The sequence below is a fragment of the Panulirus ornatus genome, chromosome 4, assembly GCF_036320965.1.
Source record: "Panulirus ornatus isolate Po-2019 chromosome 4, ASM3632096v1, whole genome shotgun sequence".
Classification (NCBI taxonomy): Eukaryota; Metazoa; Arthropoda; class Malacostraca; order Decapoda; family Palinuridae; genus Panulirus; species Panulirus ornatus.
Genome location: NC_092227.1, coordinates 56,900,458 through 56,927,625, shown reverse-complemented (window position 1 = coordinate 56,927,625; position 27,168 = coordinate 56,900,458). Strand labels below are relative to the sequence as shown.

The 27,168-nt window shown below is 39.5% G+C and overlaps 1 protein-coding gene across 1 annotated transcript in view; it reads right to left on the bottom strand.

The window, feature by feature from the left end:
• The window catches only part of LOC139766338 (major facilitator superfamily domain-containing protein 6-like), a 283,394-nt gene extending 268,005 nt beyond the window's left edge, over positions 1-15,389 (bottom strand). Inside the window, exon 1 of the mRNA XM_071694893.1 lies at positions 15,371-15,389. The gene's annotated coding sequence lies outside the window, so the exon portion shown is untranslated. The remainder of the gene's footprint in view (positions 1-15,370) is intronic.
• Between the last annotated feature and the right edge of the window lie 11,779 nt (positions 15,390-27,168).

Here is a 27,168-nt window from a genome sequence, read left to right as displayed (position 1 = left end):
TGATAGCTTTCCTTCTACACTACATACTCGTATCACCTTCCATATAGCATTTCTATCAACCCTATCGTATGCTTTCTCCAGGTCTATAAATACCACACACAAATCCTGTTTCTCAAAGTATTTGTCAGAAACACTCTTAATTGCCAATCTCCCATACAACTTACCAGGTACACTGAGCAAACTTATCCACTGTCATTCAAACAATCACCTTTATTCCCCTTGCCTATATACACAGGTATCATGCAGGCATTCCACCAATCCTTTAGCGCCTCCTCATGATCCATACATACAATGAAAATCCTAACTAACCAACAAACACCCAGTCAGCTGAGTTTATCAAGAAATTCAACTGCAATACCATCCACTCCAGCCACCTTGCCACATTTCATCTTACATCGTATCACCTCCTCTCTTCACCGACCATGACTCTTTCACTTCGCTTACCTCCCCGACCTAAACACCCTACATCATACACATTCAACAGTCCTACAGGGGTCTCACTCTATCACGTGTTCACCCTATATCTGTTTGCTATCACTTCCTAATTTACCCCCTTCATAGATGTTCCCATTTCTTCTTTTTTTCTCGCACTGATAAGCTCCTACCAAAACATCTTACTCTCCCTGCAGTCTGCGGATACTTGCTCATACCACCTCTCATTTGCCCTGTTTCTCAGCTCCTGCACCCTCCTCCTGACCTCCTACTGCTTTCTGTGAACATTTTCCGATTAATCACACTCTTACTTTATAAATAACACCCATACGTCTCTCTTTTCCCTTTACTAGGAACTATACTTCGGCATCCCTCCACTCACTACCTTTTCTTCACTACCCACCTCCGAGCTACCGCATGCCACACATTTCTCTTGACATGCCAACACAGCTTCCCTAAATACCTCCCTACCTCCCTTTTCTCACCCACTCTCATACCTCCACCTACTCTCACCTTTCGCCATTCTCCGCTCACTATCTCCTGGTATCTCTTCACACAAACCTCTTTTCTAGCTCACTCACATTCACTACCTTTTTTTCCCCCAAATCAGTTTCTCTTTTCCGTAAACTTTTACTCATCTTGACACTCTCCTCCACCAAGCAATGATCAAACATCCCACCAGCTGCCACTTTCAGACCATTCAAATCCATAAGTCTCTCTTCTGCACATCTATAATTTTGTACGTAATCCAATAATGCCCAAGTGCCAACTTTCCTATTTCACGTATACTTATGTATATCCCTTTTCTAAACCAGTTATTCTCAATCGCCAGTCCCTTTTCGGCACACAACACCACAAGCTATTTACCCTTCCCATTCACTTTACTGAATACTCAAAGCTCCCTAGTTTGACACCTTCATCTACCACATTATCCAATTTTGCATCCTGATCACCCATCACGAACAACCGATCTCTCGTATCAAAACTGCTGACACACTCCTCTCAAAACATTACGCCTCTCATCATCAGTCCCCCCGTGGCCAGGTGCACAGGCACAAATAATCATCCATCCCTCGCTATCCACTTTGATTTCCATCCATATCAGTAACCGTTCTATCTATATGACATAGCTTACTCTCTCATCAGTCAACTAGATCCTGTTATCAGAAAATACTGGAGTTAGAGGAGTATTCTACCAAATGAATTTTGAATTCTGTGCATTTCGTTGATTACTGAACTTCCCTTTTTACGAAGATATGAGCTGACGTGTTAGTAGATCAAAGTGAGTCCCATTTGATGCCCAGCTGAAGCCGTGAGTGCGTTTTCTGCGTCTCATTAAGGATCAGCCTTTAAACGGCGTTTTCCACCGTTTACTCTCCTTGATTTAAACTACGCGAAAATAACCCATAACTGATGCATTTACGTTAAGTACTTTTCATTTCGAAATAAAGATTCGTATCACTAATGATGATATACATCGCATGCGTCGTACAGGAATGTTATCGTTACTTTTCTAAAAGTTTACTTACAATGTTTGGCACGTAATGTAGCCTTGTAGATTTATCGAATAACAATTTTGTTTCCGGGAAAAAGAAAATCAAAACAAGTGAGTGTTGTTATAAAGCATTCATCTCTCTTCTTTTTTAATACAATAAGCTACGGCTTACCTTGATAAGCCTTCCCATTCTGTTGAATAATGCATTGAGGGGTCAGCTCCGCCAGATGAAAATATAGAATAAAGAAAAAAAATATGCTGCGCAGAACTGGAGACAGGGCTATGAAACAGCTGCGGGATTTCTAAAAGAATATATCATTCTAATTATACCACGATTTGCAGGACTTAACAGCTTTCAGTATCACGGCATAGGATGTATCAGCTAACCCTGTTGTACTTGTCATATCAAAGAACACAACACAGTTATTGTTTCGTTTTCATACATTTTTTTTCATGTCCACATTAATCCTATAACATCCCGACATTGTTATGGAACATTCATCATGATGACAAGGTTTGCCTACCAGCGAGAGGCCACGGTAATGGTTGGCACTATAACGAAAATAAATCACTGACGAATATCAGTGATGCATTTTTACTCCCATAATGAATTGTTGAGGTTCAGTTTGATGGCTGTTGATGTGCAGTTTGCGTCCTTTTCAGACCCTATCTGCGGGTTGCTCAGCCTTGTCTGCCGAGTCAAACTGGATTTAGTGAGCGTCAGAGAGTTTTGCCCAAGCTTGCTTGTTCTGTAGGCCGTAGTAACCTTGTAGAGCTCTGGTGTTCTTCATGATAAATCTACGACAGAACATATTTGGTGGTCAGTTTTTTTTAATAATGTCATCACTGAAATTTAGTTTTATGCCTCCGTTGCTTTTGATTGTGACTACGGGCAGAGAGAATGTCATTTTTCAGGGGGAAACTCTTACAGACTGGTTACACTATGGCCACTGTTGATATCTTCTTCACATTTGCATTGCACCTTTACCCTTACCCCTAATGACATTCATTACAAAGACGGACGACGGACATCTTTGAGAAGCGTGACATATGAGATGCTAAAAGCAGATTTCCTTTCTCCTAAGAAACGTAGACTTTGCGATGATCTTATACAGGTCAAGATTCTAAACGAATTCGACAGCGTAAATCACTAAGATTTAATTAAAAGACAAGAGGACACAGTAACTATGACAATTGGAAAAAGTGTCTTTGCAAATAGATGTGTTGAAGACTGGAATAAGCTACCGTCAAATGTTGCTGATGCAAAGATTATAATGCCTCCAAAAACCGGTCAGACAAATTCTTCGTCAGTTCAGGTATCATCTGGATCTAAAAAAACACTTAGAAGATACTGAAGCGCAGCAGAGTATAGGGTAATGCATTAAAACTTTAAAGTATAACTACATTTCATTCTATCCTGCTAAATCAACTGCAAGCTTACTTCACCAATACTTTGGTTCTTCTGCGATTTTTTTTTTCTTGCCGATTGATGCTGCTGGTGGGAGTGGTTGGTGGGCAGAGAGCCTTCACACTGTTCTAGCGTTGCCTCACCCACTTAATATAGGAACAGAGAGATTAAGATTCAAAATTTATCCATGAGCCAACGGACCCTCTGCTGGATGTCTTTTCCATGTACTCCTATATCCCATGGCAAAGGCACTCTTCTCTAAAACCTACGATGGTAAGATAAAGACTAAAACTAGTTGTCCCACTATATCTTGAGAACAGTTTTGAAAAAAAAAAATCACAGTGGCCATGTAAGCCTACTGTACTACAGAGAGTAATGGCGAGGAGAAAAAGAAGTAACCACGGTAGTGTTAAGCCGGTGGGCGGAGTAAAGCCGGAGGGGAGGAGAGACCTAACTCGGCGAAGGGAGGCAAAATGCGTCCATTTACCACCGCTGCTAGTGAGAAAGTCTGCTTGTGTGGGGAGGGAACTGGGAATCCTGTATGGTGTTCTGATTATACATATAGGGAGGTTCTAGATCTATATACACATAACAGATAGAGTATAGCGTAAAGTAATCCGCCTAAATATCTCTCCACTATACCCCTCTACCCCCCCCCCCCCCAACCCTCATTTAGGGATAATACAATGAATTGTGTTACCGAAAGCATGGGGGAGGCTGGCTCTCTGTTTATCTCCACCATTAGCTAGATCATGAATTACTCAGCAAACCACTACGTCACATGATTACTGTGTGGCCGCTGGCAGGCAATTCAAGAGTGGGCCGCTAAGATGTTTGTTCCTTTCTCAGCATCGTTCAACTGTGGAAGTCTCTCGTCTACGATTTCAAAAGGTAAGATTTTTATTTCTTCAAAACTTCTTACACACTTCTTCCCTTGTCTTTGCTTCTTAGTCCTTTTTCTTTTTTTACATCTAAGGTCTGGTCTCGGCGAGCATATTTGACCGTGGCTGGAGTTTTCATGTAAATGAAATACTGGTTTACCCCTGAGCGCCATTACCGAGGGGCTTACATGACTGGTATACAGTCGCACTCCGGCATCAGAACTCACATGACTAGCGTACCGCTAAGCTCCAGACTTCACATGAATGGTGTACAGCTGAACTCCAGGATCGTAACCCATATGATTGGTAAACATCTGAGCTCCAGTCTCACCCCATATGACTGGTGTACAGCTGAGCTCTAGTACGCGGTCCATATGACTGGTATACAGCTGAGCTCCAGTATCGTGGCCCTTATGACTGGTGTTCAACTGAACTCCATTATCGTAATGAGCCAATTATAGATGAACCTTCCTGCAGTCACTGTAGTACAGTCGAAGTTCTTACCTTCATTAAACGTAGAATTTTCTTGAACTGAGGAACTCCATTAAACGTCAAGGACTTACTTTAAAGCACCAATAATGAAACCAATTCTCTGGATGATTACACTCTGAGGAGTTATGCTTTGAATCAACTAACGAGTTCCCTCTCCAACGTGAGGATAACGAAGTCCTCAGTTTCCACGTAGGTTTGGACTTGTCAGCCGGACCGAGCGTGTAACCAGGGGGCACTAGTTGTCTCCACAGCTGTCTGCCCTGGATAGGTATCTGTTGTCTTGAATGGTAGCCGACAGCAGGTGTTGCTTGGCATTATTGTTTGCAATCCTTTTATTTCTTACGAGCAAGATCTGATAGCTCTTGCACCTAGCCTCCAGCTGATCGCTGAGTGTGTGGTAGCTGAGCCCTGTCCATTCGATCAACGTACACAAACTACCTTAAATAAGTCCTGTCTCTTTCTGCCAACATACAGGATAGCTCTGTCATTTCTTGTTATTACTATGCTTTTGATTTTGCTCTTGTGTTGCCGAGCATTGCCAGGTGGGGCTCCCTCTACGCTGCTGATATTCTACATATTTCTTTGTCATGGTCCAGGCCACAACCCTACAGACAAAGCAGACGACAGTGTAGTCTGATCTATGGTTCTCATTGAGTCAGAAGGAATATGCGGGTCTCTGACTATCAGGAACAGGGAGGGCACAGAAAGTTTTGTAAGTATTTGGAAATTATTTCTTACTCTAAGTTTAATCTAACCCATGCAGTAGATGATACCATGAAAATATTAACATAATATCGGATCTTGACCGGATATCTATCTTGGCTTTACTTAAGTTCATAACCATTTCTGATCTCTAACAACACCCATAATCTCTAGTGCTTCCTGTAGACCTTTGGATAACCTCTTAACAGCAACAGTATCTGAATAAGACAAGAATTGTAGAGGTTTAGTCGGTGTGTTTCATTAAATTTAGGATGCCATATGATTTTCTAACTCCAGCCAACCATCAGCCATCATGTTCTCACTGCACCAATAAAGGGAGGACGCCAACTATTTAGTTTTCAGCAGGTTGCTAGGCACCTCATAATGCTACAAACATTTCCATAACTTTCCTCGGAAGACTGGATCGAAAGCCTTTTTTTCCAGTTCTACAAGTCCAGTACACAGCAGACTGTAGACTCTTCTTTTAGATCTCATTAACATAAGAGAGGAGTGTAATTTCTACATTCACTAGGATCTCCCTTCTCAAGATATGGTTTGATTTCCCTTTTCCCGTCCTCTGTTAGCAATTTCTTTTCATTCCATACCTGATTTAGCGGTCTAATCAAATTTTCTGTTGCCAGTTCTATTGACACTTTCTAGACCACGCAATACTCGGCAAGCTGCTGCGTCACATGATTATTGTGTGGCCATTGGCAACTCAAGGGTGGGCCGTTTTGATAACTGCTTCTTCCCCTACACCACGAAGCCTTGGAACTCTCTACCTTATCATGTCTTTCCCAAGAACTATAACCTGGCACATTTCAAAAGACAATCTTTCACGTCCTCCAAAATTTTTGATACTTTCCCTTGTCTTTTCTTTTTCCGCTTCATATTTCTCTCTATATTTCAATTTAAGGCCTGGCCTTAATGTGGACTTTTGTCCGTGACTGTAGCCTTCATCATTAGAAAATCGTTTCAGTGAACCATCTTCAGGTCATGAATAAACAACAAACCAGACCAACGCTATATATGTGCAGCTCAGGTCAACCCTCTGAGCACCGTGACGTGGCGTGACGTGACCACAGGGTGCGATAAAAGCTAAGGAAGCAGCCAGGAAGATAATCATTAATATAGGGTGGACAGTGAGGAGATCATATGGGTAGGTTGGAAATTAGGCTAACAGATATGGAGGTAGGTCGGATACTTGGGTACGATGGGTAGGAAAGTACTGAAAAATGTAGGTAGATAGTATGGTAAGTAACGAGGTAAGTAGATTATAGGGCAGGTGAACGGGGAGACATTGGCGGTAGAGATCGTAGGTAGAGCAGCAAGTTTCTGGACGGGGCCCATGAGATGGAAAATAAATATTTTACAAGACTTTGACCTTAAGTTTTGTTGAAGGGAGATTATGGTGCGAAAGAAGGAAAACAACCGTGAAAGAATGTTAAACACAAGAGTTAAGACCAAAAGTTTGCATAACTTCGAAAAGTCTTCTTCCCAACATTTTTGAAAACACTTCTTTTCCCGATGCAGCCAGAGTAGTTATATGTTTCAACAACGTAAATCTTAATGTAATTACATGTAATTACTTCATAACAGGCTAAGACATACTGACGGACCAATCATAATTAGAATTTGCCTCTGTAATGATAAAGGTAATAACCTTAAGATATTAATGAAAATTAGGTTAATGTAGATAATGACCACTTGTTCAGCACACAGGGGACACAAGGAGCAAGAGGAAGGTAGGAGAGTTAACGTGTTAGGAACACACGAGGAAATGTAGTGAACGACGTATGAAATGGCCTTCGTGAGGATCCAACACACAATGACGGGTCTTACCAGAGTGTAGCAACGAACTCCCACTCTCCGCTCTCCGAGGGTATGTATGCACAGGTCGTGTAATGGTTAGCGTCCAGCCATTACATGTACCAACCCTGACTCAAGGAAATTACGAAACAGCTATTATAAAAAAAAAAAAAAACTCCCTCCCCAAACAACACCTAAACCCAGCAGGTAGACAGCATGTGAAAAAAAAGAAAAAAAAAAAAAAGAAAATACTCACATCATAAATTTTGATGAGTTGGAAGAGGGTCTCCAGCCTTGACCCTTGACCTATCACCCGTTGACCCCAAACCATCTATATCACATCACATATAATTTGTAATAGGAAAAAAAAGAAAAACTTTTCCTCAAGACAAAAACGTATAATTTGAAAATAAAAACTAAATCACAGTTCTGAAAGCGTCCCAAAGCGATACACATGGATTCCACTTCTTCCGGCGTCAGCCATGCCCGCCATTGTGCTCACATGATACTGCTGGTGCTAAGGTGGATCTTCGATTTGCCGCTGCCGCTCCTGCTGCTGGCTCGCACGCAAACCTTGCTACTTTACTCAGTACAGGGAGAGCCATTTTCTTTCCGGCTCCACCTATAAAGCCAATTTTTCCCTACCTGCGCATGTCTCAGTCTCCGATTTCATTCTTAATGACTTTATGATTGGCTTCATCAGAAGGTGGCTTAACGACACGAGCCTCATGTTCTGCAAAGTTCGAACAAAAAAACTGCAAGAAAATATCAGTAGATTCCTCTTCATGAGCTGCAGCCGCTGACCTCTTGATTCTTGTATTTGGTTCCTGAAGGATTTATGGTCATGCGCACGTTCACGGAGGCTCACACAGGGAAATCCTGCTTGCTCGCAGAGAATTACATTGCACTGCTAAGACATTGTTGTAACAATATCTAAACATATGATAACTGTGGTGTAAGATGTCATGACAGAAAAAGTCTATCTGTCAGCCAAGTTGAGTTGCAGACCAGCAAAAGTCTATCTGTCAGCCAAGTTGAGTTGCAGACCAGCAAAAGTCTATCTGTCAGCCTAATTGAGTTGTAGACGAGCACAAAGCTGTCGATTTTTAAAGACTTGACCGAATGTTTTTGACCCACGAAATCTCAGACTTGACGCCTCTTGATCCACTCCCAGGTCAAGCTAGTCAGCCATGTGACCCGTGTTTCATTTCAAGTGACTCTCTAAACCACTCTGATCTAGAAGTAAGTTTAGTCGTGTATATCAGTACAAAAAAAAAAAAAAGACGATCCCTAAACGTATATGAAGAGTAAGATTCCCTCATCTAGAACCCGACCAGAGAAGATGGGAAATCAGCAATGGCGCTGCTTCTTTGTCGAAGGTGTCAGGCTGGAAGCAGCCACATCTTTATGAAGGAAGGAAATAGAAATAGCGAAGGTCAGAGGTGGGGGTAAGACTGGTGGACCTAGTGGGTTTTGCACTGATAGGAGACACACAGGGACGTTGGTGACAGCCAGTATATACTTTGACTCTTCATCTCCGCCTTGCTCACAGGATTGGAAAGTGAGTGTATGAGCATACATGACTGGCTCACAAACCTTCTCCAGCTGGGAGTCGAGTACATGCACATTGAGGAAGCATGTGTTATAGTCTTCACATCACTGCCCCACTGGGAGCCAAGTCATTTCATATACATACATATATATATATATATATATATATATATATATATATATATATATATATATATATATATATATATATATATATATATATGTTGTTATATAAACATCACACACGTCAAATATGTATCGCTGGAAGAAGGGAGTAGAAGCACGTGACCGCCAGCAGACGCGACTGGTTCATCATCCCAGTCCACCTGGGAGCTGGGCAGTTACGTAAGAGACACGAAATGATGAACAGCACGTGCAACCATCTCTTTATTCCTGCCCTTATGGGAGGCAGACACTTGTTTGGAAGGATATGAGAACGTGGCCATTAACAATCGTAACAGATGGATAAACTCATGCTAAATGAAGAGCTTTGTATCTCTGCGATCATATACTGCCTCGTTACAGTCTTTATCTTCTTATACTTATTCTCGTATTTTCTGTTTGGATTAAGCGTCTTAAAGCCGATGTATGAGGTGACCATGAAGTCACTGTCATCATCACTTAAGTGTAGACGTGGGCCAGTCATCAAGGGAGAAAAGAAACAAAACCAATTACTTTCCTTCCCTGAGGACATTCACGCACCCCTGCCGCAAACCGACATTCATAAGGAACCAATTACTTTCTTCTCTTCCTATATATATATATATATATATATATATATATATATATATATATATATATATATATATATATATATCATGCTTAGTCGCTGTCTCCCGCGCTAGCGAGGAAGCGCAAGAAATCAGACGAAAGAATGGCCCAACCCACCCACATACACATGAACGCCCACACACGCACATATACATACCCATATATTTGAACGTATACATACATATACAGACATATACATATATACACACGTACATATTCAAACTTGCTGCCTTCATCTATTCTCGTCGCCAGCTCGCCACACATGAAATATTCTCCCCCCCCAGCGCGCGCGCGAAGTAGCCCTAGGAAAAGACAACAAAGGCCACATTCGTTCACACTCAGTCTCTAGCTGTCGTGTATAAGGCACCGAAACCACAGCTCCCTTTCCATATACAATATGTGACGGTCCATTGATTCAAATCAAAGATAAATGACGATATGATGAAAGCACTTCAAGAGATGTAGCTAACATATTGTATTCCAAAAATGGAGGGAAGAGCTGATCTTATTTATTAATCTAATTTTTTCACTCCCTTAATTAAGTTCTAATTAACTTTGCTGCTGTGAATACGAAAAGACAGTCCTAATTAGGGAAGACTCTCAACGCGAGATTAGTAATTAACAAGGTCTGATGGCTGAAGAGGCACTCAAGTAACAGTGTCAGATTACCTCCAAATGTTCCCCGTCAATTCAGAGGCACGTGACTTATCCTCCAACGCGTCTCGTTTCTTCTGTATCGTCTGTCTAAAACTTTTCATCACATCTAAACTAGCAACAGCAGTAACAGACATCATATATATATATATATATATATATATATATATATATATATATATATATATATATATATATATATCCTTTGGGTAGGGGAGAAAAAATTCTACCGCTGCATTTCCTGCTTGTCGTAGAAGGCGACTAAAGGAGACGGCAGTGGGGGGCTGGAAACCCCATGCCCCTTCATGTATTTGAATTTCTAAAAGATGGAACAGATGAAGGAGCCAGGTAGGGAGTGCTCATTCTTCTCCAAGGTTGAGGCAGGAGTATTTAAATGTATGTGAATGCAACCAAGATGAGAAGAGAAGAGAGATAGTTGGTATGTTTGAGTAAAGAAACGTGGATGTTCTGGTTCTGAATAAAACAAAGCTCAAAGGTAAAAGAGAAGAATGGTTTGGAAATGTCTTAGAATTGAAAACAGAGGTTGGTGGTGGGCCAAGTGCTAATGAATGAGCAGCATTACTCCTGAAACAGGAAGTGTGGAAGTGTGTAAAAAAGTAAATTCTATATTAGTGTAGGTAAAACTGAAAGTGGATGGGGAGAGATGGGTGATTATATATATATATATATATATATATATATATATATATATATATATATATATATATATATATATATATATATATATATATCTTTTTGTAAATTCCTGATGATGCTTCTGTGAAGGCGAAAACTTGATTGAAATGAAATGGACAACTTTGGACGACTGGTGTTTCAGCGAATTAGAAAACAAGAAAGAAGATTGATAACTCTAGATATGCTGTTGCATACAATTCTATGCGCATTAGAGAAAACCTGCTCCCAGTTTACACTGATATATACACATATGTGTGTGTGTGTGTGTGTGTGTGTGTGTGTGTGTCCCAGGAGTCCATTCTATCATTATGAGACCACTGCAGCACACAGGAAGCTGGCCGCTTCCACCGATCGGACACACAGGTCATAAAGTGCTGTGAGGTTGTGTGCAAGTGTATATGCTATATGCCAGACAGTGCAAGATAATGAATCAGCATGTGCTTATTGTCTTCTTTATAGTAGTAGAATCGCAGGCATGAAGCGCCTTGGGGTATATTGAGACGGTTTTTGTGGCGTTATATCGATGGGTGATGTTCAAAGGCCAAGCGGGAGAGTATGACTTGTGTTTGTCTGGGGAGTGTGGTGTCTGATGGGTGTATGTCTGGTGGGGTAAAGTAAAAGACTGAGTTGGAAGGTCGGTAGTTTAGAGTTTGTCGAGTTATTTCAGTTTACGTGTTTTGTCAGTATTATGTTTGTTGCGGGTGGGTAAGGGTTACTCGGGATTTTTTTGTGGTTAGTTATAGAGTGGTTTGGATGGAAACTGTCCAGCGTTGTTGTCTATATTACCACATGATGCCACATACCACATAATGTCCTTAAACAATTTCTTCCCAACATATCCTCCTTCTTCTGTACCTATGCATTGTATCCACGTATTTTGTCGGCATTACTCTACCATCACACATACTCATCGTTGCCTTCACAGGCAGTGACTTCTCTCCAAACATTCTTCAATGCACCTAAGCCCCATCATCCACCCCATAGCTCACTTCAACTCCCTTAGTTCCATTATCTGCCATATCCACTCCCAGGTACCTGAAACACTCCGCTTCTCTCCTCCAGGATCTCTCCGTTCAAACTCGCACTTTAACCAACCTTTCTCTTCCTTGCCAAGGTCTGTAACCTTATTCTTATTCACATTTACTCTCAACTTCCACCTTTTACACACAGTCCCAAATTCAGACACCAGGTTCTGCTGTTTCTCAGTGGTGTCTACCTACAGAGCAAACGGCAAATCACTCACCTCCCAAGCCTCCTCCCCTTGTAAAAGACAGCAAAACCAACCCTTTCCCCAAAACCTTCGCAGTTGCCTCCCTCACCACCGTAACCATAAACAGATAAAACAGTCATGGTGACATCACACATACTTAACATAGGCCCACAGATTAAACAGCTATATTGACATCACATCACATACTCTTGCTGTAGATCCATCCTCACCAAGAACAACTTACCCTCGTCTCTTTGTACTTTTTGCACTTGCGCACAAGCCTTGCTCTCCTCATAGAAACTCCTCACTGCTTCCAGCAGCGTTTTTCCGACAGCACATATTCACGACACCTACCATAAGGTATCTCTATCAACCTTATAATACGCTTTTTGCCGATCAGTAAATGCCACATACAACTCCTCTTTTTCTTGGCATTTCTCATACAGGTTCTTAAAAGCAAACACCATATCCACATATCCTCCGCCAGTCCTGAAGCCACATTGTTCTTTCCAGTCTGATGGTCTGTGTATATAATCGCCATCTCAATCACAACTCTCCAATACAACCAACCAGGTGAAATCAACAAACCTATATTTCTGTAATTTAGACATTCACTTTTGTCCCCCTTCCCTATATACAATGGTGCTGCAGAGGCACCTTACTTTAAGCCATACATTCGATGAAAATCTTGGCTAATCAATCGACATTCTTTCGCACCTTTTCTTGAGAAATCTACCCACAATCCCTCCCATTCCAGCCAATTTGTCACACATCATCTTATGCAGGGCTTCACCACCTCTTTTCAGCCAGGCACCCATTTCATCGACCACATCCAAGGGAAGGATGAACAGTTGGGTTGACTGTGGATCCGCCGCTGCGAACAGGATTCGAACTTCTGCGGGTTCGACACCAGGGCGGCCCATAGATGTGTCACAGTCAGCAATGCTAACCGCTTTTGGTGTGATCTTTCAGTCCTGGTGGTATTTCCTTGTGAAGTGGAGCTCCACTGGTAGTCTGCTTCCCCTCTCCTTCGCCGAAATTGTACCACAAGTAATATGGAGGGAACGACAGGAACGGTGATTAAATATGAATATAATATAAACAGACTATAGATTTATGACTGCCAAGAGTCATGATTTAAGGTAAGGGCAACTTTCAAAAGAATAACTATAAAGATCTCTAACAAAAATCGTCTTTACTGGAGACTCTAAGATTTCTTATCCTTTCAGAACTGTTTCTAATTAATTTTCACGGCTTCTTTCTTTTTCGTTTTTGAGCGCCAAGAGTTTGTTTTCCTAGTCCAGCCGCCTAGAAGATCTAATTAAGGTGGTAAATCAACATTCTGTTTGGAAAACATTTCCTGGAGTAACCCAATATTTGTATACTCTAAAGATATTCAACTCTTCTTTATGGTCGTCGACGTAGTACCAAGAAAGACACGTCTACTACGGACATTTTTGTGACTGACGAAATAAGTTACTTGTTCATGCATGGCTTCCAGTACTTTATACTTGGTATCAGAGGGGCATCAACACTCTTTGTAAGTATGGTCCATACACATTCATGGGCGTAATACGAAACAGAAATGTAAAAGTCTTAAGCTTCTAAAAGTTGTCATCCTTCACTGGCGACTGATTGAACGTGTAATATGAGTCAAAAGAACTGCAAGAAAATAGAAGGAAAGAGCAACAGAACCGTAGCTTAAGAAAGAAAAAAAAAATATTGAGGCGACGTAATACTATGCTAACGGTCCCTCACCATCGTTCAGACATATGTCAACCATACTGTCAACCTAGAAGTACAGTACGCCATCGCTTTTAAGTTACCTTGCATCTGAATCCAGAAAGGATCTATAGATTGACATAGCCATGCGCTTCAACACAGCACGCAATTTTGAAGCTTTGCAGGCATGCGCATGCTGAGATCTAGTGGAAACTAAAGCAGCCATTATCATACGAAATCCTATTACCATACCTCCAGGGAAAAGAAGCATGTAAACAAGAAGTTTTGAAAAAAAAAATCATTGGAAATGCAGTAGAAGTAGGGATGAAATGGCCAAAACTACACATTCTAATTAAGGAAATGGTGTGGTTTCCGCTGAAACAGAACTCCATTCAGAGTCCAATCCTGAATCTTTTCTCTTCACATTTCTTTTTCTGTCTAACCATCAGGATATCTAGATAAGCCTACAGCTATGGCATTACATCTTTGTAAGTAGATAAATCATAAAAAGGGATGTGTACCTGGCTAAGAAAACCCAGATGGGTCCGATGAATTACAAAATGATCATAACGACGAGTTCGTAAGCGTAAATAGTAAAAGAATTTCTGAATAATGATGGTAGTCCCACTTATAGTCTTACCATCGAAATATGAAATGATTATGATATCTATCATGATACACGTCGGGATGTATCGCTAGCAACCGATACGTTTCAATGTCTTGAGAGCAGGGCAACCAAAGTGAGGCCAGACCAATGGGTATTTCTCAAAATCATTCATCCCTGGTGTCATACTGTTTCACACAAAAAGTGGTAAGATACTTTGATTGCGTGCGTACATCAATACGTTTACGGTTGCAAGAAAAGTTGTATATAACCACCAGAATCACATAGGCGTTAAGCCACTCTGATTTCAGAATGGATAGGATAATCGAGATCAGTGTTCATGCATTTAATGATATTCAGAAGTAGATAGCGTACGATGGCTTAAATGGCTTTACTTTTTAATGCTCTGAATGGAATACAGCTTTGTATCCAAGTCTACGATCTGTACTCATTTTTTTTTTTTTTTACTCGTTTGTACGCCGTCCGACATTCTATTCCTGTATCTCTACATTTTTTTCTTAGCTTTTTCGTTTCTCTTGCTTCATTAGAATCATGTTTTTGGCCCCCTGAAGAGAATCTTGTGGTGTTGCCTATACCGTTAGCTTAACTTGGTTTTACGACACATGTAATCAGATGAGACATGATTGCCAAGCAATGTTCGAAATACATGAAAGTTGAAACACATTAACAAAACAGCATTTGACGTATAAACTACGATCAATGAAAATTTGACACCAAACAACGTTCAGCATGTTAACCATCAGCTGAAATGTGAACGATGCTAGAAACAGTACAAAGAATTAGTCAAAACATGATATTTAAACAGGACTCAGATTATAACACGTAACTGGAACGCGATCGCCACACCGCTTTAAAACCATACATCTTAGTTGGTACATCGCTAAAAAAGAAAGTGATATACATAAGTAATAATGTTACTTACCCTCCGCCGCCAAGCTGGTGCAGCAGTGTGACAGCCATCAGTCATGAGTGACGAGACTTTCAAACACCTTTTCAAATAACCCAGGAAGCCACTCAACATTTCAAATGTGAATATATAAATTCTGAATGCTATATGTATTTAGACCATTTATAATTACAAAGTTGCAATATTTTCATCACAGTGTTCACTAATCACTCTAATCACTGCAGGATTATTTCTCCGGATCCGTCACTAATCCTTATATAGTATAAAGTCTTCCATACTGTTCACGAATCAACGAATGCACCAATATATTTCACCATTATAGTCACCAGTCATGTCAATTACGATTGTTCTCGTAATTCACTGTACTGTTAACTCATATTGTTCATAGCAATATTTACATTGCATTTATCACTAATGACTATACGTTGCTATAGTTTCACCCTGTTGTTCACTAGTCACTATAACACGTGGCAACATAACTAAAATATCCTTCACCAATCATTATGTGTTGCAACATCTTCACCATGATTTTGACCGTTCATTACGTAAAGTAGTATTTGCACAATAGTGTCCATTAATCACCTCATCTAACATTATCCATATAATTGTTCACCAGCCAGTGCATGTTGGCTTTGGAGTTTGACTCGAGATCAGAAAACAAACATTGGAACGTTAAAGTTTATCAATCACTCTCTTACAATATTTACATCGTACTGTTCACCAGTCACTACAAACTGCAGTATCTCATATATTTACCACTTGCAATATGTTGCAGAGTTTCCATTATTTTGTTCACCTGTCATTGTTTGTCGAAATGTTCCCACTGCATTGTTCACTAGATAATTTTATAACAGTTTTACCATATTCTCCACCAAAAACAGTTGTTCACCAGTTTTCTATACTCGAGCAATATCTGGGCCTTCGTTTTCGATATATGCACTTTTTCATCATTCAAATCATGGAGCAATATATGCTGCTCGTTGGATGTCATTTCCAAGACGTAAATCACTCTTGCCAAACCTTACCAAGAGCAGGTCTAACGAGTTCACAAAACAACTTAGTCACAGGATTTTGCGATTCAAAAAAGATATTACGTTTCCGTAACAATGAAAGCTTGTATAAGATTCTCAGATATATCTTACATGTTTCCTTAACTGTTTTCCTCGTAAACCTCACGCGCAATATTTTCTTGTCATAGAGAGAAAAAAAAAATCAAGGCAAGAACTAACGCATTCTATAGAAATCTAAGTTAGCAATATGATCACATTAGTGTCAACATTGTCCTTTAGTTCTCTTTCACACAATGTATAACATCCATGACTATGTGTAATCACACGCGAGTTTTACTGTCCTGCAAGTGTCCACCCTCTCTGGCCTGTCCTGCAAGTGTCCACCCTCTCTGGCCTGTCCTGCAGGTGTCCACCCTCTAGCCGCGGGAGAGTTTGCGTTTGGCGGGGACTGGGCCTGGATGATACCGAGGTTGCTTTTGTTGTCCAGGCGTCTGGGCGTGGTGGCTACGTGACAACATGCCTAACGGTTTGACCATCGTCTCGGTAATTTCACCGGGTCTCAATCTTTTTTTTTTTGGAATTACAGTGACACCTTTATCAAAAGTATCGATTAATGTTATCTTTTTTTCTTTTATCATTGCTTTGTCAAGCTATCTATGATACTAAGGTTACGTTCTCTGGCTAATGAATTTCCATTAACACATAACCAGTTCTGGCGCTCAGAAATAAGCTCATCACGTTCCGAGGAGTCTTCAGTATACGAAATGATTTCACCAATATATCATACGAAACTTACTTCACATTCAACAGAAATTCAGTGACCAGAAATAGTGGTATGAAATGAAAAGGATTTGATAGCAACGTGGGCATCTATCTTTTCATATGTAGAGTTGTGGAACACTGGAAAAATCACCACCAGACGTTGTTAATGCGAAAACAAACACAACCTTCAAATCAAAGCGAGACAAATACTTCAGTAGCGTCTATAACAAGTAAATATACCAGCTGAAAGAAGGACATGAAAAGGTGAATTCAATGGTTTATCTTTTTGTCCTCTAATTTCTGGTTTACTTGTGAGCCTTGTGGCCAAAGAAGCCTGCTGCAGCTAGACTAGAAAACTTTCCAAGTTCATATTTTTTTTTTTTTTGTAAAACTTTCATAGCGGTAAGTATGTAGGTAGTGTCTCCATACGACATGGAGTTCCTCTAAGATCTTTTCCTGCTGGTTGTTATGCCTGACGATTTTTTTCTTTTTGTAGGGGAGTGGGGTAGGAGGGGAGGAAGGGGTTATCTTCTGCTATACTTCCATGTCTGCTACAAAAAAAGAAAAACAAAATATTAGGACCTGAAAACAGTAATACTCTTCTGCAGCAGATAACCTCGTCATGGACCGTCAGGGCTCCTGTTATCATCTATCCTTCCTATGTACTGCTCTGGATGTGATGAATGACACGTCAACGTGTAAGGCACTTTCGAGCAGCAGCTCCCAATTGGAGGTGAGTTAACGTCACCGGCACCGACTTAGTAACACAGTGTCGTAGGTCAGGTCATACCACACACTATAATGCTAGCACTTCACTATAGCTGTGTCAGTGAGTCCATAGTGGATTCATGTGGATTCACTTCCTTAGTAAACTTAAGGTCATAAGGTAAGAAATATTCATGTTACGTCAGTAGAAGGTGTCATTAAGCTAATATTTGTATCCTCAATGATGATAGATTAAGTATCAGTGCTTTTAGTTTGATCTATGTCAGTAAGAGAAAAAGTCACTTTGAAACTTTTAATTGACTGATATTGTTACGATCTTTTGATTACAGATATGGAAGTCTGTCGCTTTCATTACAGGAGTTGGAACTGTTCACTTCACCAATTAAGACTTCTGAATTCGTAAACAATTGAGGTGTAAAAGATATGCACATATACAATGTTTATCTTAAGATCGCACTTAGTGTTTTATCCATAAACAAGCGTAACCGAACGCCACCTGCTAGTGGTTACTTTACGAGCGAAAAATCATCTTTGACGAGGTTGTATTATTGGAGTACGATCTCGTTGAAGAACTTCTCACTCGAAAGGATTCCATCCTTTTCCCGCAACTGATGATAGTGCTGCTTCGTGCTGCAAGAGACTACAGAAGCGGTGCTGGGGATATATGATAAGAAAGATCGTTCCATTAGCCTAAGGTAGTGTACAGCATATGCTTCCGTGGAAATAGATATATTAGTTTCATAGTCAATGAAGCTTTGAAGATTATCTGACGAAGTGTGGAGCGATGAGCATCTAAGCTCCAGGAAACAGAAATGAGGTCAGGGATGGTAGTTAAAGAAAGGTCGTTTATAGCTGATAAGCTCTTGACGAAGCTATTGCAATGTGATACAGAGACATCTAAGTTAAACTTCGGTATTTCTAGGCACAACTGATTCATGAACATAGTACAACAAACGCATTTGCACACCTCTCGAGCACTTATGAAATTTCATTAGGACTATGAACCCTGTAAGGGTCAAGTCCTGTAAAATTCTGTTAATATCATTTTCGTATATCTTAACGATTTCCAAAACCATGTGCATGTCTGGGTCATTCATGTGCATTTTGCGGCTGGTCATGTGCCCCTCAGTCTATATGTGCTTTGTAGTTTACACACTGGAGAAAATGTTCTGATGTAGCATCTTTTACGTAAATATGTAATACCCGTTGGTTCCCTCTCAGTTTGCCTTAGCTTGCCCTCGAAGAGACTCCGTGCATCTTTATACACGTATCTAAACCTAAGTCTTTAACCAAATGATGCATACCCAAACAGAAGCCTTACCCAAAACTGGTTGTTAAGAATAAGTATCATTTATTGATACATTTGATAAAGATATCCTTGATACCACCAGATAAATCGTTTTCTTTTTCACAATGATCGAGTGAAACTACTAAATTAATGGTCAAACTGCCGGTTTCCTTCTAACTTAGCCCTAGAATAACATCAACAACGTTCCAAGACCACGGTGGGCAAGAGGAAGGACTGTACAATGTTACTGCCAAACATCTGAGGTTCGAGAAACGATGCAGAAGGAGAAAGTGACTTTTTGAACCAACGATGTCGCACTGAGGTGTTTATAAAACATCACTGGCAAGTTGCTCACATGACGCATTACTTCTCATTTCCAATTTTGATCAAAACAGCAGATATTCAAAACATTTAAACATATCTATATAACGTAGTTGTTGATAAAGGATGATGAAAGTACTTTGGTTATATTTTGTGTAGTTTTGTTAACTTACAGAAAATTGACGTGTGGTTTACTGCATATTGCCATGAGTCACAAATGCATGACATATACCCACATTTGAATGAACTCCGCTACTTTCAACACGTCATAATGATTCGGTCCCTGTGGGACCTTCGTCTGGTGTGAGGGTTAGTGTGGTGGTGGGGGAGCTGTAGAGGGAGGCCGGGGAAGTGGAGGGGGCTGAAAGGGGAAAGTACAATCCATGAGAAAGTGAAAGTGTCAGAGCTAATGAGACTCAACTGAGAAAGCTCCGAACAGGATCGAAGCGTGTGAACTTCATAAAGATAACTTCTCTCACAGTAAATAAGATGATAAGTAACTGTTTATCATATGGATGAAAATATACAGCTGAGGTAATGCATACATTACAGAACTGGGAGGCCATTATAGTTACTAGTTAACTAATCATACAAGAGCTTAAGATTAGGGTGAGCTGGATATTTTCACGCTTTGGAGAAGTACATGGGTGAGGTACAATCCAAAATCGATAGCGAATTATTCATCTTTTTACAGCTGTCGATTCTTTACATCTTTGTATGTCAATATAAGAGTCTGCGATTTGATTCCTTATATATGAGAGAATACATTTCAATAGTGTTAAATGTACCGTGTAGAATAAGCTCTAGATATCATTAAAGAACAAAAAAAAAAAAAAATGGTTCAGTTTAGCAAGTTTAGTCAGAGGCCTGGCTGATCATTGGGAAGTGTAAAACATTACCAGTAGATATGTCACTGTAAGCTAATATGTAACACTGCTTTAAAACCTAACGTGTGGGTTTAGTATTACGTCTGCTAGAAATCATTGCTGCTGCAACCTTTTAGTATCTTTCTTGACCGTGCATGTAGGATTATCGTTATTAAAATTTCATTTATCCGTAAATCATCATTATGATTTTATCGTTATCAATATATGGATATTTCGTTACTTCAGTCTTCACTCCTTCCCTAACAACCTTCCTTTAATTTCCCCTCCCCCACTCCCTGGTCCTCCTTGTAAACACCCCGGAGCGACATCTGTTGGTTCAAAAAGGCACTTCCTTCTGCTGCTTTGTTGTTCGAACATGACAGACGTGTCTGTCTCACATTGCGGCTGGAAGCAGGACAGAGTGTACGTACAACGAAGTGCAGCTTGTATTTGAAACATTACCTTGAACTGTCATAGTGCAAAGTGAAAGTGAATTATAGGAAACTGTCGGTACTAATGAGAACACGATAAACATTCCCGTGAAACGCATCAGTTCCACCATGAGTGTTGCAAGTGTTCCTTGGAAAACTTTTATTCACTGCAGTATTATTAACCACTGCATGGTTATTGAAAATAGTACAGGAATGGATGGAGTTACTGCTTAAAAGATAAGTTCCCTGTTTAATCTACGAGACGTAATCGGGCAAATTGCGAACCAGAGTTATGGGCCGTTTGCCTTTCAGTTCTTTGTTGAGAAACAACTGGGCGAGTTTCGTAAGTGATTTAAATGTCTGAAGTTGTGACCAAGGTTAATTTACAGGATTATGGTCCTTAATCCAACTGCACTATAAGAATACCCTCAAGTGTTTTAGATATTATGCATTTTAAGCGAAAGTATGCACTTACGAGTTGACCAAGAAAAGTGACGAAAACTTTTGGGATCAAGACGAACTGTAGCTGTAGGGGCCACAAAATTGACGGAAATTCATGAGAAATAAGCAAAGAGTTGGAAAGTTGACACAAAATATCCTAGTATAACGCCGCCATAAGAAAACGGCCCAAAGTGAGGTTCCCGACCAGCAGAGATATCCCTAAATGTCAACCTGTTACATTGGCGACACCAAGATGTAAACCAATTTTTTCTGTCATCGTGGACAAAAAAAAAAAGTGCAAGTGATTTATTTTCATCAATAACATTATATTAGAACAATATAGTGACACTAAAGATGGTGCATTGATATTCAGTCTTGCGTATAAATTCAGTGAATAATTTGTGCTTGTGAACTCGTTCGACTAGGCTGAGAATAAGTAAACAACAACTCTTGTAAGGGCCGGTCAGACTGACCTGTGCCTTGGAAGTAGCTTATTGCTGCAAAGTTCCGTTCCTTCCCTTACTCTTGTATCACCTGTTACTCATTTAATAAACATTAAGTGTAATGAATCATGACTGGAAATGGAGTGTATGTGTGTGAAGTGCGAATAAAGACCACAAAATTGCAGGAGTATCGAAAAATGGTAAATAATATAGTAGAAATATTGAAACACTGTTTGGTGATTATATCGCGGGCATAGTGCAGCATGAAGTTAATAATGAACAATTTGGTGGAAATGTAGCAATATACAGTGACTAATCTACAACGTAGATGAATTGCGATAGTGAGTCGTCAAAATACTGTAAAACTTACTACATTCGTTGGCCTATTGTGCAGTGTACTGTAATGATAGTGACTAGTGAACAGCATTTAATGGGTGGTGTGTGGTATAGTGAAAACATCGTAACAGCACTGATGTTGGATAGCATAATGTTGAATTGACTGCAAATAGTGACTGGTGAACAATACGTTGAAATATTGCAACATATAATGAGTGGTGATTAATATGATGAAAATAGTGCAACATGTAGTGATGATAAATGACTTAGATACAACTTAACTTTCAGAAATATATAAATAATTCTTGAATATACGTACGTACGTAGTGTGGCTTTTTGACAAAAGCAATATACAGTGACTAATCAACAATGTAGGTGAATTGCGACACAGTGAATCGTCAAAATACTGTAAAACTTACTACATTCGTTGGCCTATTGTGCAGTGTACTGTAATGATAGTGACTAATGAACAGCATTTAATGGGTGGTGTGTGGTATAGTGAAAACATCGTAACAGCAATGTTGTTGGATACCATAATGTTGAATTGACTGCAAATAGTGACTGGTAAACAATACGTGGAAATATTGCAACATATAATGATTGGTGATTGACATGATGATAGTGCAACATTCAGTGATGGTAAAAGACTTATATACAACCTAGCTTTCAGAAATATATGAATAATTCTTGAATATGCGTACGTACGTAGTGTGGCTTTTTGACAAAAGCAATATACAGTGACTAATCAACAACGCACGGTGAATTACGACACATAGTGAGTCGTCAAAATACTGTAAAACTTACTACATTCGTTGGCCTATTGTGCAGTGTACTGTAATGATAGTGACTAGTGAACAGCATTTAATGGGTGGTGTGTGGTATAGTGAAAACATCGTAACAGCAATGTTGTTGGATAGCATAATGTTGAATTGACTGCAAATAGTGACTGGTGAACAATACGTGGAAATATTGCAACATATAATGAGTGGTGATTAATATGATGAAAATAGTGCAACATTTAGTGATGATAAATGACTTAGATACAACTTAACTTTCAGAAATATATAAATAATTCTTGAATATACGTACGTACGTAGTGTGGCTTTTTGACAAAAGCAATATACAGTGACTAATCAACAATGTAGGTGAATTGCGACACAGTGAGTCGTCAAAATACTGAAAAACTTACTACATTCGTTGGCCTATTGTGCAGTGTACTGTAATGATGCGACTAGTGAACAGCATTTAATGGGTGGTGTGTGGTATAGTGAAAACATCGTAACAGCAATGTTTTTGGATAGCATGGTGTTGAATTGATGCAAACAGTGATTGGTGAACAATACGTGATTAATATGATGAAAATAGTGCAACATTTAGTGATAGTAAATGACTTAGATACATTAATATGATGAAAATAGTGCAACATTTAGTGATAGTAAATGACTTAGATACAACTTAGCTTTCAGAAATATGTAAAGTTTTTGAATATACGTAGTGTGACTTTGACAAAGGTATCAAACAGTGAATTATTTTCTGAGTCTCGTCACTTGTGACTGATGACTGCCACATCCCTACACCAGCCGGGCGAGGGAAGGTAAGTGATGTAATTACTTATCTGTATATTGATCTGCTTGGCGACTGTGTTTTAGCTAAATACGGGTGGTATTCCAGATGCTTATAGACTTTCAGGATGTAATCTGAAATAGAATAGACGAATTGTATCTTGGCCAGAAAAATGATAGGTGAAACTCAGCGTAGATAAGTAGAACAGCGCATTGGAAGATAGGCTTTCGGGATGTAATCTAAAATAGAATAGACGAATTGTTATCTTGGTCGGAAAAATGATAGGTGAAATTCAACGTAGATAAATGAAACTATGCATTTAAAGATAGGCTTTCATGATGTAATCGAAATTGAAAAGGCGAATTGTAACTTGGTCAGAAAAATGATGGGTAAAATTAACGTAGACAAATGAAACTCAGTGCATTTAAAGATAGGCTTCCAGGATGTAATCTAAATAGAATAGGCGAGTTGTATCTTGGTCAGAAAAATGATGGGTGAAATTTAACGTAGATAAATGAAACTGCATTTCAAGATAGGCTTTCAGGATGTGATCTGAAATAGAATAGACGAATTTATATCTCGGTCAGAAAAATGATAGATGAAATTCAACGTAGATAAATGAAACTCAATGTATTAAAAGTTTGAACACAAGATGCCTGGGAAAGGGTTTTCAGATGTCATAAACGGCGATCTAAGGAAATTATTCAAAAGTGCAGACATTGTGTTAGAATTCTTTGAAAATAATGAAAATTATGAGACATCAGATAGCATGGTAAGTTACTAGTAAGGTCATACATTAGGCATACAGTAAAGGTCTAATCTCCTTGATGTAAAAAGGCCAAAATAATCTTAGGTAAAGGGGAGGGTGACTGGTTTCAGGTGAAGGTAAGTCTATGGTAGGGGTATGGTATGTCGCCATGGCTGTTTGATATGTTTATAAGAATCAAGGTGTATATAAAAGTGACTTAAACTATCATTTGTGTATGTGAAGGCCTCATGGAGGACTTAAACGTTTAATACACTAAAAAACTTTATAACTGAAATGTACGCGAACTGTTTGCAGTTCGTATGGTTCCTGTACCTATAAAAGTGAGCTGGAAAGTTAGAGTGGGTGAAGTTTTACTTCATTACAGGTAAGTACTTCTTTCCAGGGTCATTGAAATGCATAGTAATCTACCTACTAATGGCATCAATGCCAGAACAGTAGGCTCATTTGGGATGATGCCAGACGAAGCTAAAGATGAAAAAGAAGGTAACCCAGTTGCACGACAGTAAGTACGATTATAGTTATTATAGCAATCTGATGATTATGTTTTGACTGATTATATTTTATGTATTGAATGTTGTTAGGCTATCATGTCTCACTGATCATAGAATATGTGTTGAGCGCCGTTTGGCAATCATTGTTTTTAAAAATTATGGGATATACGTTGAACTCTGTTTGACGATCATGTTTCGTGAGAGCGTCTCGTGTAATAATTGCTCTTTTTTCGATAAAGTTTCAAGTAAATGTAAGCTATTACTGAATGAAGTTTAGTGATCCTGTTTCTGGTGATTACACGTTACAGGAAAGCTTGCGCTAAGATCCATGTGTATGGTAGGCACACAGATTGACCGGGGTTCCATTTTCGGGTTATAATGGTAAATAGTTTACATTTGATATCAGGTGTACATTACATCATGGTTTATATATGTATATATATATATATATATATATATATATATATATATATATATATATATATATATATATAGCGCAAATGAGATGGTAGGAGTCGATGCCATTTCAGCCAACATTAACAAGAAAAGAAAAGATTTCCAACTGTACCACTACAAATGGCCTCTCCTGTCGGGACCCAGCCATAACCTAACCATTTACTATGGGAAATTAGTGAACACAAAGACGCGGGCGAGGCAACTGGCGCCCGGCGGCATAACCACATAAGAGACGACTGTTAATCCGGGTGGGTAGTGTTTGAATACCTTTGCTGAGGCTGGTGGACTAACTCTACGCTGAAGAATTTAATGTGAATATTTTATGAGAAATTACACAATTTGCGTCTGTCACTTGCTTTGCAATTTAAATTAGTCCTCCCTAAAAGTTCAGCAAGTATAATACGTCATTGTACCCACTATGAGATTCGAGCACACGAACTGGAGAGCATTAGCCTCGTGTCGTACCGCTTTGCTAATGACACTTTAGAGTCATTACGAAAGTTAAGTCCGGTGAAACAAGAAGGTTCATGAATAACGGTCGACAAAACAAAAAGAAAACGAGAACGCAAGAAAGGGTCGGCCACCGTTATGGAATGTGTGAACTTTACATCTTTACAGGCAACAGCTTTCACGCAGAACTTATTTTTATCTGTGGGTAACGTTATTTTCATCATTATCTTTACCGAGTGATAATCATCTCTTTTGCCGATCGGTAGTGACAATAATGATGTCTGTACGTACAGCAATCGGTGGGTATATAATAAGCTTCTTGGAGTTATCTGAAAACAATTTATTCTTAGACATTAGGAAGTAGAAACTCATGTCAGTCTTATATAACAATATGTTTGTAGGTCATAGCTGATTTATAGAATTGTATTGATGTGCATATCAACACTAGTTGGGTTTGATTTCATTTATATTTATATTTATAATTTATATTTATATTATAACGACCTCATTTATATTTTGCCTATTATGGTACAAACATTCCGGATATGTTAAAGTGACTTGTTCAGATCCTCAACAGTAGCATCAGTTCCTGGTCGGCAACATTACACGTAATCTCTTCGACCAGAAAAAATTTGAGTTCCTTGTACTATTGGATCCGGATTGACCTCCTCAAGTGGATCGCAACTCGTACAATTACAGCAGACGATGATGTCACCTGCTTTCTCTGCCATGGCAGAAAATACACTTCCCCAGCGCTCTGCATGCCTCACGTTTCCTCCTGCCATTAAACTAGTTAAGCGACACAGGATGACCAGCACTGACCATTTCGACGCGCTTTGAAATACACTGCTAGGTTCATGCAAACTTCCCTGCTCATGACGTATTTGCTATTGTCTAGTCACTGGTGAACTGCTGTGTGTATGCTGAGAGAAGCAAGTTAATGTGATAATACCATTACCTTGCTCCCAGCGTTCGATTGTACGCTTTAGAATGGGCCAAACGATCGTCATTCACTGCGTTCCCACACGTTGTCAGCAATGCAGTGTGGTACTGAACGGTATCTTGACACAGTATGTATACTAATGGAACGGTGTTAGTGAGTTGGGAGACCGTAGCAAGTCATCAAAAGTATAAGGGAACGTGCTGTAGATATTGGAGGTATCCTTATGTTGCCCTTCCACCAGTGTGATCCAGGCTCAGTCATTGGAGCATTGACTTTTGTTTCCCAAAAGCGCCAGAAAATGTCGAGAAGGAAAATGCAGGAACGGCGAAATTTATGACCATATTTTTAGACTGTGTCACGATAGAGGGAGATTCAGATTATCCTATAAATGTTTGGTTCCTCGTTGTCCTTTTCGTATGAATGATCTGTAAACTGGGTAAACATCAGACGTTATGATGTATCACAAGAGCCATACTCCACTGTCGTTGATCTTAACTTTTTTTCGAATTATGAAAAA